Consider the following 14380-nt stretch of genomic DNA (forward strand, 5'->3'; position numbering starts at 1 on the left):
ATGAATCATGAGACCTTGCCGTTGGTGAGGGGGCTTTAGTGATCAGGGATACAGAGTAGCTGGCCGAAGGTACAACCATATCGGAGAGGTATCTGTTGAGAGCCAGACTAAGGAATGATTCCTGAAAGAGGGTAGCAGCTCTTTCAGTAGTTGTTAGGGGCGTGAGTCAGAATGACTTAAACAGCTATAACAACATCACTCAGTCCTCTGAGTACTGTGCAGCTGAAAGCAATGGAAAACTACAGCTGCTTTTTTCCAAGAAAATGTGGCTCTCTGCATTTTCACATAGCAATAATGGAGAAGCCTTCTTTGGTAAAATATTCCGGAGGTAAAATAGTCCCCCGTTCGGATCTCCGGTTGGGGACTACTAAGGAAGGGGTCACCAGAAGATTGAAAAATAACATTCTGCGAGTCGGAGCGTGGAATGTTAGAAGCTTAAAAAAGGTTGGTAGGCTAGAAAATTTAAAAAGGGAAAAAGATTGGATGAATGTGGATATAGTGGGAATTAGTGAGGTTCGGTGGGAAGAGGAAGGCGACTTTTGGTCAGTTGAGTAATTAATTCAGCGTCAAATAATGGGCAGGCAGGAGTAGGTTTCGTGATGAACAAGAAGATAGGGAGTATAGTGGAGTATTTCAAGACGCATAGCGATAGAATCATTGTAATAAGGATAAAATCAAAACCTAAACCGACAACGATTGTTAACGTCTATATGCCTACAAGCGCCCATGATGATGATGAGGTAGAGTGTGTATACGAAGAGATTGATGAAGCAATTAAACACGTAAAAGGAGATGAAAATTTAATAATAGTTGGAGATTGGAATGCAAGCATTGGAAAAGGCAAGGAAGGAAATATAGTGGGTGAATACGGGCTGGGCAAAAGGAATGAAAGAGGGGACCGACTTATACAGTTTTGCACGAAGTATAATTTAGTAATTGCCAACACCCAATTTAAAAATCATAATAGAAGAATATACACTTGGAAAAAGCCAGGCGATACTGCAAGGTATCAGATAGATTATATCATGGTTAAGCAAAGATTTAGAAATCGACTCGTTGACTTCAAAACTTACCCTGGAGCAAACATTGATAGCGACCATAATTTGGGGATAATGAAATGTAGATTGGGTTTAAAAACCTGAAGAAAAGGTGTTAGATGAATCGGTGGAATTTAGAGAAGCTTGAGGAAGAGGGGGTAAAAAAGATTTTTGAGCAGGACATCGCAAGAGGTCTGAGTAAAAAAGATAAGGTAGAAAATGTTGATGAAGAATGGGAGAATGTTAAAAAGCAGGGGCAGATAAATGTGAAGAATACAGAACAATTAGTTTAACTAGTCATGCATCAAAAATCTTAACTAGAATTCTATACAGAAGAATTGAGAGGAGAGTGGAGGAAGTGTTAGGAGCAGACCAATTTGGTTTCAGGAAAAGTATAGGGACAAGGGAAGCCATTTTAGGCCTCAGATTAATAGTAGAAGGAAGATTAAAGAAAAACAAACCAACATACTTGGCGTTTATAGACCTAGAAAAGGCATTCGATAACGTAGACTGGAATAAAATGTTCAGCATTTTAAAAAAATTAGGGTTCAAATACAGAGATAGAAGAACAGTTGCTAACATGTACAGGAACCAAACAGCAACAGTAACAATTGAAGAACATAAAAAAGAAGCCGTAATAAGATAGGGAGTCCGACAAGGTTGTTCCCTATCTCCGTTACTTTTTAATCTTTACATGGAACTAGCAGTTAATGATGTTTAGAACAATTTACATTCGGAATAACAGTACAAGGTGAAAAGATAAAGATGCTACGATTTGCTGATGTTATAGTAATTCTAGCCGAGAGTAAAAGGATTTAGAAGAAACAATGAACGGCATAGATGAAGTCCTACGCAAGAACTATCGCATGAAAATAAACAAGAACAAAACAAAAGTAATGAAATGTAGTAGAAATAACAAAGTTGGACCACTGAATGTGAAAATAGGAGGAGAAAAGATTGTGGAGGTAGAAGAAGTTTGTTATTTGGGAAGTAGAATTACTAAAGATGGACGAAGCAGGAGCGATATAAAATGCCGAATAGCACAAGCTAAACGAGCCTTCAGTAAGAAATATAATTTGTTTACATCAAAAATTAATTTAAATGTCAAGAAAAGATATGTTTGGAGTGTCGCTTTATATGGAAGTGAAACTTGGACGATCGGAGTATCTGAGAAGAAAAGATTAGAAGCTTTTGAAATGCGGTGCTATAGGAGAATATTAAAAATCAGACGGGTGGATAAAGTGACAAATGAAGATGTATTGCGGCAAAAAGATGAAGAAAGAAGCATTTGGAAAAATATAGTTAAAAGAAGAGACAGACTTATAGGCCACATACTAAGGTATCCTGGAATAGTCGCTTTATTATTGGAAGGACAGGTAGAAGGAAAAAATTGTGTAGGCAGGCCACGTTTGGAATATGTAAAACAAATTGTTAGGGATGTAGAATATGGAGGGTATACTGAAATGAAACGACTAGCACTAGATAGGGAATTGTGATGATCTGCATCAAACCAGTCAAATGACTGAAGACAAAAAAAAAATAGTTTAGCTATTTTTCTAATGAAGAAGTAATAGATATTTGTTTAAAGATCAAAAATTGCAATTAATTAGTTTGTATCTCATGTTGCAATATTCAATATCGAATATTAAATTTTAAATATTCATTTTCAGTATAAAACTTGAGAAAGTTCGCATTGTTATTTTTTCCCATTTTTTTTTCTTTAATTGTGTGATTTGTTTTCTTTATTTCAACAACTAATAATTAAAATCGGCTACCCAAGTGGAGCCATAACTAAGTCTCATGACAAAAAGCATGTGATAAGGAGGTTCCTAAGCAATTCACAGTCATTCACAAAAACAGGTACAAGTAATCTTAAAGTCCAATATGGAATTTCAAGTCAGGTCTAATATCTTAAAAATATTAATCTGAATACCTCAAAGTTCATAGAAACCCTACATTAATTATAAAGAATAAAAACAATAATAAATAATATCAAAGAAAAATAAAAACAATACTACGAGGATTGGTTATCAAATTTCAAACTTCATGCATTAGTCCCTCAGTCGAGTACATGGAGACGTTTCAACCGTCGGACGTCCATGCAGTTATCGAGTAGATTAATTGCAAAGTGGTTGACGTGATTTTTTAGTCTCTGATGGTATTTATCACGTGCTGTCGTGAAACCTCTTAAACACGGAAGCTTTAGATAATCGTAAATTTAATCATTCGGCGTGAACCATGGCAATTGCTCTCGTTACTTTTTTTTGGAAACGTTGCATGATTTTTATATTACTAGTACTAACTGTTCCCAACAACTTCACACTGTACGTCTAGGTTGTTCCAGGAGAGCCTTATAAATTAATATCTTGCTGAACATCGTAAAACCTCAGTTTCTCCGCAGCAGCCAATGTAGTTCCCTATACCTTGCGTATAGTTGTTTTTTCTTCATCTTCATGTGACTCTTCCAGGTCAAACGCCGATGCAGGTGAAGTCCCAAGTACCGCTCTGACTCTGTGGGATCAAGATTCTATCTATATACACACTGAGCAGTTACCCTTTCCCATGTACAATGTGACAGGCTTCGATATATCTTAATTATTTTAATCCTCCATTTTATGTCCCACGCGCAGACACGGACTAATACCATTTGTAACTCCCGTGAGGCTAGGCCAGGGTCTTTGTTAACGGTCAGGATAGCAATGTCATTGGCAAATGTTGCTACGATGCAATCCTTCAGAGCTAGAAGTTCCGCAGCGAATATTGAATACAACACGGACCAGTACAGATCCCTGAGAAATACCCGACCTTATCTCAAAGAATCTCGAAAACTCATCATTACATTTCATCTGAGGGAAACGCCCCTCGATAAATTCGTAAAACTAGGAATTAGAGTTGAGGAGGTTGTAGTTTCAATTTATAAAGCAAGCATATCCATATCTAAAGATATCATTTATAAAGATATCCATATCTAATGAAACGCCTGTTGGATGTCTAACAACGCCGCCGAGCAGAATTTACTTTCCTCCAGACATCCACTTATGACCCTGACATCTCTATAGAAATGTTCGATGGCGGAATGGCCTCACCTAAACCCAAACTACTGGTCCGGAATTACACCCTTTCTCACCAAAACTGGTCTAAGCCTGCGAAGTAGCTGCTTTCCGAACAATTTTGATAAGACTGGTAAAAGGCTAACTTGTCTGTAATTTGATTAACTGGCATTTCTACCGCCACAACCCCATTTGGTCGCCCTAGAAAATATGACCAAATGTCTGTGCCAAAAACGGCTACTGTGACTCAAATAGTTTAGCAACCAATAATATATTAGCTCCTAATGAGCTTACCTAACAGCGTGAGCGGATTAAGCAAGGTGCCATATACAACCTGCTCACGTGTCCCAACCGCTCATTTGTTATACAATAAAACTAAAACCGAGGAGGCGCACCCTTTGTTATTGTATTAAAAATACTGTAATTTCATGTCACGCCTCGGTCGCTGAATGACAGCTAGTACCTGTACAGCATATTAATGCGCTTGGAGCTTTATCTGGCTGGTCGCCAGCCATTATCTCTTGATTAGCTTCCCACAGTATCACGGTAGAAGTCATTATTCCCTTAACTAATCTACCGATGTCGGTTGAACAACGCAACCTCATCGAGGAACTCCCACACGATCCGACAATGCGGCATTCACTACACAGACTCGCCGTTTGTAAGAAGCTAATTTTCCGCTTGACCTCTAAGTTCCAGGGTAGACCGTTATCTACCCCCCCTCCGCAAACAAGAGCCGAGCAGTCATACATCATATGCTCATTTGACTGGACCTTCCTGCAGACGCAGAACTCATCAGCCACCAGGTGGAACCGAAATCATTGTTTCAAATCCACATGGTTGGCGAGCACCTGGGCACCCATTGCCCTTAAAAACGCACTTCACGCATATCATCACCCAAATCCTGTATAAACGTATATAAGGATTTTCCCTTATTCGTAGCATGCCATTCCAGCTGCCATGAATCCATCGCAAGGCTCCATAGCCTCTTCCGCAGACGGGAGATAGGCAACTGAAAGAAATTTAGATCCGGTGCATTGAGATCACCGTTCCTCTCCGGTACTGGCCCGGCCCGAAACCGTATCCCAAATGCCTTGGCCTCCTGACCTCTTCTCAACTTTCACATGGCTGCCCGAACTTTCACCACTAAATCGATTGGAAGAGCCTTTACCATTACGGTAGTAGACTCAAAGGAGGTTGTTTTAAAAACAAAAGTGGGTACCATAAAGGCTCTGCGCTGGGCACTCCTTAAATTTTGAAGTAGTGCTCTATTCATATCCAACCTATGCGCCCAAACAGGCGCATAGGTTGTCTGTGACCAAAATGACAGCACGTGGAGCACCATTTCACATCAATGTATTCCTTAATCCTACCGGAAGTAAAATCGACATACAACCATCCCTCAGACAAAAACTTCTGAAAGAGACAAGCACCAAGTTCAAAAACACCGGGATACCGCTGAGCCTCACGGCGTCCGGTCTTGAAGAGTAGCCTACACTATTTTGCAAATGCAGCCTCATCCAACTCGGTGTTCTGCTCCCTCACGAGAGACAGACCCTCCTTATCAGATAGCCGCCGGTCAATGTCGTAGACAATGTCCCGGGGCCTAGGCTTGCGCTTCGGGTCGACCTGGACCTCGGGCTTTTTCACCTCTTCAGACTCCTGGATGACTCGGCCTGTCTCTTTGTCATTTGCAACCACAACCATACCCTTGCTGGTCTCATTAATTTCCGTAATCTTGAGGTTCTTTCGGTCCCTACGAAGAGCGACCTGAAAGTGAGTTGTCTACTAGTCTTCCTTGAGTTGTCTACTAGTTTTAGTAGACTCCTCAGGCTGATTTACAAATAGAACCTCGGGCTGCTTGGAAGCCTGACTAGCCTCACGCTTCCCTTTAACAACATCGGCGAAACGCCTTTGCTGCCTCGGGGCAGGCGTCGGGACAGTAACTACTTTGACTGACAACTTCTCGTAACCATCTACCAAGGCAGACAGCACACGTTTAACATGCCGCAATCGCGGCAACATTCTGCCTCTCAGACTAGCGCTGACGCTCTTGGGGCCTTCGATAAAATCTAAAAGATAGTCTAGGCTCTGTCAAGCCGCCGCCAGCATAGCCTCGGAGCTGCCAGGTTGACCCTGGGCAGCCACGAAATCCTCCACCAAGGGAAACAGTGAAACCTCCGCTCTCCTCGTGCGCCCAAGCCGAACTACCAGCTGGTCATCAAGACTGGCCAGAGATACTCTAGCCTGCCTACTATCCGGACGAGACATACTCGATGTATTCCTACTACTAAAAACTGTGGGCGAACCCCCGAATGTGACGACTGCCCGCAGCGAGCCACGGACAGCTGGGGATCTTCTTTATTCCCCTGTCATTCTTTGTACCTCTTAGCCGCTTCTTATTCTATTGAGTGCAATCCGGAACACGTACGGCACAAAACCACGGATAACGGCCCTCGCTCTGAAAAGACCGCAAGCAGGGCTAGGGAAAGAACAAAAATATTCCCTTGCTTGTTGCAGGGACCACAACGAGAAGTCGTTGCCACCTTTCAGCTCCGATGAGGCAGGTACGCGCCGTCAAAAGCTTACTCCGTTCACCCTCCACAGAAAGTGAAACGACAAGTCTATAATAGAAAGCACTAACTGCGATCGCAATCCCACAATTCAGTACGCCTGAAACCACTGGAAGGTCAACACTCGACCAGCAGCCAAAAACACCAAAAAGCGGATCTAACCACAGTACGCTGGACGCACTTCAGGAGACCAGAGTAATAGTAACCTTCCGCCACATTCATCCTTCCTTCATACATCTTTCTCCATTCAATTGAGAAAGATTACCAATGTACTCCTTAAGTGTCTCGTCCCTGATATTATTCAACAAAATCCTCAGCCTACGCGCCATTATATAATGAAGAATCCTGTATTCTGGCCTACTGAATCGCTGCCAATTCCGCTAAGACACCGCTTTGAGACAATTACATCTGCCACTTTCGGCGGATAGGTAATTTTCTCTGGCTGAATGAACATCTTCAGGTGTTGACCGCAATCCACATTCCTGCATGACTGGCGTTATAAGGTATGTCGTGTACTCAATAACCTCAGCGGTGTAAAGCGGAATTGGGTCAGTCAATTTCTCCTTGATCCAGCCCTGATAAAAAACCTAGTAGTTTTGTTTCGCATGCAGAATAGGTTTCGTTCTCCTCCTCAGCATCTTCGTATTCAATGTAAGTAAGACAGGGAAGTGGTCCGACGTTGAATCATAGATGTTTTCTACCAGAGTTATGCAGATAACATACTTGAAGTAATAAAAGTCACGTATATCCGGCATGCAGGTCTGTAGACCACTATGTTGCTTGGAATCCCGAAACAATTTCCAGGCGTAGATTTAGAACTACCCACTTGCTTTCCCAACTATTTCACACTCTCTCACACACAGCGGAAAGGTCTCATACAATTATTTTTGTTTTGCCCGTTTAGTTGACACCTCATGTCAACAGGCATCAACCCCTCGACGGGGAGTCTTATTCTTTAAGACTTTGGGGGTTGGCGTCCCCACGGGCCTAACCTCTGCAGCTTTTCTTCCCACTATACAATGAGCTGCAGAACACTTTACATTATACACATATACTACACCAAGAACACTAGATAAATTACAACATACACACTTACACAATTACACAACAACAACCTACACTGATATTTCTTACATTTACACTCGGTGGTGTTGCGACATCTTACGAAACGCAACCGTAACCCAAGGTAGGAACAAATCGTGCCGATGGGTGAATGGCTCTACGTAGTGAGTCTCGAACGATGTCCTCTGGGCACCAGGGCGAACCCAGTTGTATTTAGCTCTAGCTCCAGTACGCGTGAGCTCTGCTGGAGTGGTCCATTTTTCGCCGGTGGTCGTGGAACCAAAATTTCAGTTCCAATAATAAACACAATGATGGTTGGTTGTCTATCTGAAAAAACCACCAAATCCAGTCTTGTGAAGAGACCTCAGTCAGCTTTGTCTGACGAGGATAAAAGTCTTACTGAAGAGAACCATTACTTATTAGAATCGAATTCTAAAAATATTAAATTCATTGTTCTCCGAAATAGTCAGGAAGGTGGCTCCCTCCAAAAGGTTTCACCTTTCCTTATAAATAAAACTGTAACAGGTGCAAGTGGCTCCCCGAAGAATATCAGGAAATTACGTGACGGATCGATTCTGATCGAAAGATTCAACGATGAACAGAGTCGATCTATCTTACGTCTCTGTAATATGGGTGGTATAAATATAAGTGCAGAAAGCCACAAAACGTTAAATACAAGCCGGGGTGTAATTTTTTGTCCAGAGCTCTTAGATATAGATATCTCTGAAATAGTTGATGAGCTTTGCCACCAAGATGTTGTTTAAGTGAAACGTATAATGAAACGGCAGAACGGAACAGAAGAACCGACACCGTCTCTTATATTAACATTTAATCTCCCTGTTCCACCAGAGAAGATTAAAGTGGGTTACCTCTCGGTTCGGGTACGACCATTCATATCCAACCCACGGCAATGTTTCAGATACCAAGGTTTTGGTCACACTACAACATCTTGCACGAAAACTGAGATCTGTGCTCGATGTGGTAAAGAAGGTCACAATGACACTAACTGCGAAGAAAGTGAAAACTGTGCAAACTGCAGTGGTCCAGATACAGTCCACTCCCGAGATTGCCCAGCTTTTAAAAAAGAAAAGGCAATTCTCAAAATCTGTACGGCGCAAAAACTATCTTTCCCGGCTGCACGTAGAGAATATAAATGATAAACAATTCACGGAACCTGGTTAAACCAGATGTATCTTTTGCCACCGCTATTTCTAAACAAATTCCTATAATTGTTAATAATCAGCAGTGCGGATCCTGCAATGAGTTTTAAAAACTTGTTCAGATACTTTCTAATCAAGTAGCTTCACTTACAGCCACTATTTCAGAGGTGACAAAAATGAATAAAAAGTCCTCCGTCGCAGTTAGTGAATCCAACAGTGTGATACACACGAAAGTTCCTGCTCCCAAAGTCGTACCGGCACGAGTAGCGACTATCACAGCTGGCAGTAAGCCACCTAATAAGCTCCTCGTAAAGGGAACCCACATAATTATCTCGTCTGGGATGTCAACTGCAGCATCCCATTCAAATAAATCTCCTCCACCATCACCTCATATACTTGAGGATACGGTAGAAGAACCACCCGACCCTAGGGTAATAGAGTTCCTTAAAATAAAAAATACAAAAAATAAAAACCGAATCACGTACAACTAATTTTTATATATTTTCTGAAATTTAATTATTTAATTTTTTTATTGATTTTTTTACACTTATTAACATTATTCAGTGGAATGTTCGAAGTATTCGGTCCCGCATTGTAGATATTAGAGTACTGGCGCACGCACATTATTCACTAATCATGTGTTTCCAAGAAACTCACCTTCTACAACATGACCCAATTACACTCAGTGGATACTTCTGTGAGAGATACGACTGCCTAGTAGACAGTAGGGAGAGTGGTGGAGTGGCTATCTTCATGAAGAATGGGGTGTCAGCTACAAGAATTCAATAACCACTGTCATTCCTGCTATTGCAGTAAAGGTCTCTATTCCCTTCAAATTGCATATCTGCAATCTGTATCCCTCACCGAACACTGAGTTCAGTGCTTTAGATGTCTCAAATCTCCTCACGCAAATACCCTCTCCATCGTTAATAGTAGGAGAATTCAATGCCCATCATATTTCCTGGGGTTCAATCTTCTGCTCCACTCTAGGAAATATGATAAACAGAGTGAGACAAGACTTGGACCTTTGTCAACTGAATAATGGATCACACACATTGACGTCCTTATTATCTGGTACTGTATCTAACATTGATTTCTCCATATGCTCACCGAATTTACTCCCTCATTTTAATTGGTCTGTTTGTGATGACTTTCACGGTAGTGATCATAGACCAATTATTATTGGTTTCGGTGTAGACTGCGAGATTAAAAGAAGGCCACGGAGATGGATTGTTGAAAAGGCAGATTGGAGTGGATACCATAAAGCATTCCAATCGCAGTATGACGATGGAGTGGACATCCTCGATCAGTATTCCTCTTTTGCGTCCATGATACTTGAGAATGCCAACGGATATATCCCACAAACATCGGGTAATCCTAGACGTCCTTTCGTTCCATGGTGGAACGATGATTGCAAAAATGCTATTAGGAATCGACGGCAGGCACTACGCAAATTTAATCGTAGGCCTACAGCCGAACATCTAAATTTATACCGTAGGGCTAGAGCGGTGAGCCGTCGGGTATTCTTGAACGCTAAGAGGAATTTATGGACGAAATACGTGAGCACTATCTCACGCACTACTTCCACGTCTACTGTGTGGAAGAAAATTCGTGCAATTTTCGGATCACCGAAACAATCTATTCTTGGTCTTATTGATGAAGGAGAACTCCTTTCATCATCCTCGGAAGTGGCAAATAGTCTAGCAAAATCTTTCCGCTCGGTGTCTCTCACCTCATCATATAATAACGTTTTTCAACGTTACAAGATACAAATAGAAGTATTATCGTTAAACATTGGTGATTCGGTTGGTGAATTAAACACTCCTATCGTATTTAAAGAATTGTTACATGCACTTAAAAACTCACGGGACACTTCCCCTATACCGGACAACATTCGCCTTTCCATGCTTTCACACCTTCCTAATTCGGCACTACAACAACTTTTGAATATTTTCAACGGTTTATTCTCCGAACAAGTTTTCCCTCCCGGCTGGTCTGAAGCATTTATTATACCAGTACTAAAACCTGGTAAAGACCAAACGAATCCCTGAAGCTACCGCCCTATTTCATTAACAAGCGTTTTGTGTAAAATAATGGAGAGAATGGTAAACCGCAGGCTTACATGGTACTTGGAAAAACATGGCTTTCTATCACCAGAACAGTGTGATTTCCGATAAGGATGATCTTCCATTGACCATCTAGCGTCACTAGAAACAGCCATACAAAACGCTTTCCTCAATCGCCAGCACCTCGTTGCTATCTTCTTCGATAGCGTCATAAGGCGTATGACACAGCCTGGCGACGTGGTATTCTTAACACTCTCAAAGAATGGGGAATCAAGGGCAATATGCTTGCTTTTATCCGGGGATTCTTAAATCACCGAACGGCTCGTGTTCGTGTGGATGATTCGCTCTCAGATAGTGTCATCTTGGAGAATGGAGTGCCCCAAGGTAGTGTATTAAGTGCCACCTTATTTTCTGTAGCCATAAACGATATTACCAAATGTGTTCAGGCTCCTGTCTCATGCTCTCTATTTGCTGACGACTTTGCTATTTACATTGCAAGCTGTTCAACACCCACAGCAGAGAGACTACTGCAGTTTCGCATTTTCATCCGAAAATACAAAATGTGTAGTCTTTTCTCCGCTACGAAACCCTTCTATTCCGCAAGTTTTTCTGAACGGAGAGATTATTACTATCTCTACTTACGTCAAGTTTTTAGGTTTATTTTTTGATAGCCGGTTTATTTGGGTCAAAGATTTAAAAGAATTGAAAACAAAATGTTCCAAACTTCTAGATATGATGCGAGTCCTTAGTAACACCAACTGGGGAGCCGATAGGTCATGTATGATACGTTTTTACTATTCCTTTGTTCGCTTCCGTTTAGATTATGGTTCTGTCGCCTACTCTTCAGCTCGTTAAACCGTGCTTAAAATGCTGGATAGTGTACATCATGCTTTCCTATGGCTTGCCACAGGCGCGTTTAGATCAAGTCCTGTCGCAAGCTTACTTGTAGACTGTGGTGAACCATCAGTTTGGGATAGACGAGACCAGCTTTTATTATGTTATTTTGCTCGTCTCAGAGGACAGCTAAATCACCCGGCTCTTGACTCAGTCTTTAGAAATCCTAATCTAGGGAAGTATGAGGACCATCCACATCGTACTGCACCTGTTAGTGTCCGTATCCGGCGTCTACTGCAGCATATAAATGTTGACAAACCGTCATTCTTTCCTATATATCCTTGCTCATATCCTCCGTGGAGAATAAACCTTATAAATTTTACTTTTGACCTTACGACATACAATAAACAATCAACACTACCTATTGTCTTCCAGCAAATTTTTCAGTGTGTTCTCTTCAAGATGAAACCAGACGCGGTTGTATACACTGATGGATCGAAACAAAACGATACAGTTGGGTGTGCATTTGTTGTCAATGAAAGAACTTATATGTTTGGTCTACCCGGTATTACGAGTGTGTTTACCGCTGAACTACGCTATAAATATCGCTCTAAACATCATTAACCCTAAATATAGAAAAATTCTTATTTGCAGTGACTCGTGTAGTGCTCTCCAAGGCTTAAAAAACTTTTATTCCAAACATCCTATCGTCATTGAAATTTACAACGCAATCGCTGAGTTGAATAATCGCAACACACAAGTCAGTTTTTGCTGGGTCCCTAGCAACGTAGGGATTCCAGGTAATGAACATGCAGATTCCGCTGCCAAAGAAGCATGTAACCAGCCTCCTTTCACTACCCGAGTTACTACTTCTGATTTCATTAACTATGTAAAACAATTATTAAGAACAAGGTGGCAAGGTGACTGGACGGCTACCGTTGATAATAAACTCCGTCAGATTAAAGATTCTGTGTTACCATGGGACTCCTCATACAGAAAACCCCGGCGTGAGGAAGTAGTTCTCTGTCGATTGCGGATAGGACACACGAGTACCTGTTGACAAGAGAACAAGCACCTCTATGCGCACGATGCAACTGCCGCGTGACTGTGCGCCACATACTCGTGGACTGCATATATTATGCGGCATTGCGTCGTAAAACTACCCAGAAACATCCGTGGTATCTTGTGTAATGATAAGGAGGTTTTAAACCGGATGTTTCTGTTTTTGCGTAGTATAGGGTTAATACAAAAAAATTAACATAACATAAAAATTTAATTACTTTAGTCCTATGTATTGTTTTTGTTATCCGAGTAGCGAGCCTTTTACACTCCCTATCGGAATTTGTCAAATTTTATATATATATACATATATATATATATATATAATTAGTTGTAAGACTTTAAACATAATAGTTTTAAGTTTCATCTCCTTTTTATTTTTAAGTTTTATTTATTTTTAATATGTTAGTTTTTAACGTAGTTTTAAGTTACATGTTAGTGGTTTTTTTTTAGTGTTTTTGTTATCCGAGAATGGACCTTTTACACCCATTCCGTATTTTGTTTCCTGTGATAGTAGTTTTAAGTTTTAATTTTATCTAACAGCTTTAGTTACTTTTATTTATATATTTAAAAATAAAATAAAAAATAAAAATCCGGGCGATGATAACGTTCAACCGTTTTTCGCCCTAAAAAAAACAAAAAAAAACAGGTATCAACAGAAACCGACAGGCTCAAGGACTGTCGGTTTCCGCGATGACACGAACGACACGCTGCAATTCGCTACTTACTTCAATTCAAATATGGTCTTATGTTCTCTTGCGGCTTCAGGTTTACGAAAAAAGCTGAAATGGGCTCCTTAGTTACCTTGTGGAATGTGTATTTTTCTAGTCCTCACCCGATGCCCTTGGCCTTTGATTTTTTCCTCGATCATCACCAGTTGAATCGAATAGTGTAGGTTCTTATCACGACACGAAAAGCTCACTGATCTTTCTAGCGAAGGTATGGCCTGCCTATTAAACCATGTTCCCGATATATATTTATGATTATTTTCGGCTTCGATGTCCCTAGAAATTATTCTTAGTTGTTTACCTCCGAACAGTCGAATGTTGTAATCCCCTTGCACACGACCATTTTTAGCAGTCGTAGTACATCCCGTAAAGCACAATAGGAGGAGGTTCCTGATTAGTTCCGTTCGATTTACAACATCAGCATCTTTGAAACTTATAGCTGTAACCGACTGGCAGATGCGCATGAGTAGGTTTTGTAAAAATTTATGAATATTTTTTTTTTTTCTAATAAAGAAATTGTTATAGTATGTGGAATATTAGAAAAACTGATTATTTTTTCAATAGAAAGACGGGTGAAAATTTATTTTACGTAAATGTTGGAAAGTAGAAAAGTTTTTGTACAATAAAAAGAACGAAAGAAATACGAGGGAATTGTGACGTTAGAAGATGGCGTTAGGTACTAAAAGTAATTTCTCTCGGGCGCATGAATTATGTAGAACAAATTTCACTCGACATGTCGGGCAGCCGTTGCGGTGTATCCGATCAGTCAGCTGTGTCCCGCAGTCAACCGGTTCGAAACCTAACCAGACTT

General features: G+C 40.8%; 1 protein-coding gene across 9 annotated transcripts in view; it reads right to left on the reverse strand.

Moving 5' to 3' along the window:
• Positions 1-14380, reverse strand: part of LOC142317360 (uncharacterized) — a 418387-nt gene that overhangs the window by 39860 nt on the left and 364147 nt on the right. The gene's annotated exons all lie outside the window — the stretch shown is intronic.

Source organism: Lycorma delicatula, chromosome 1 (assembly GCF_047948215.1).
Source record: "Lycorma delicatula isolate Av1 chromosome 1, ASM4794821v1, whole genome shotgun sequence".
NCBI lineage: Eukaryota > Metazoa > Arthropoda > Insecta > Hemiptera > Fulgoridae > Lycorma > Lycorma delicatula.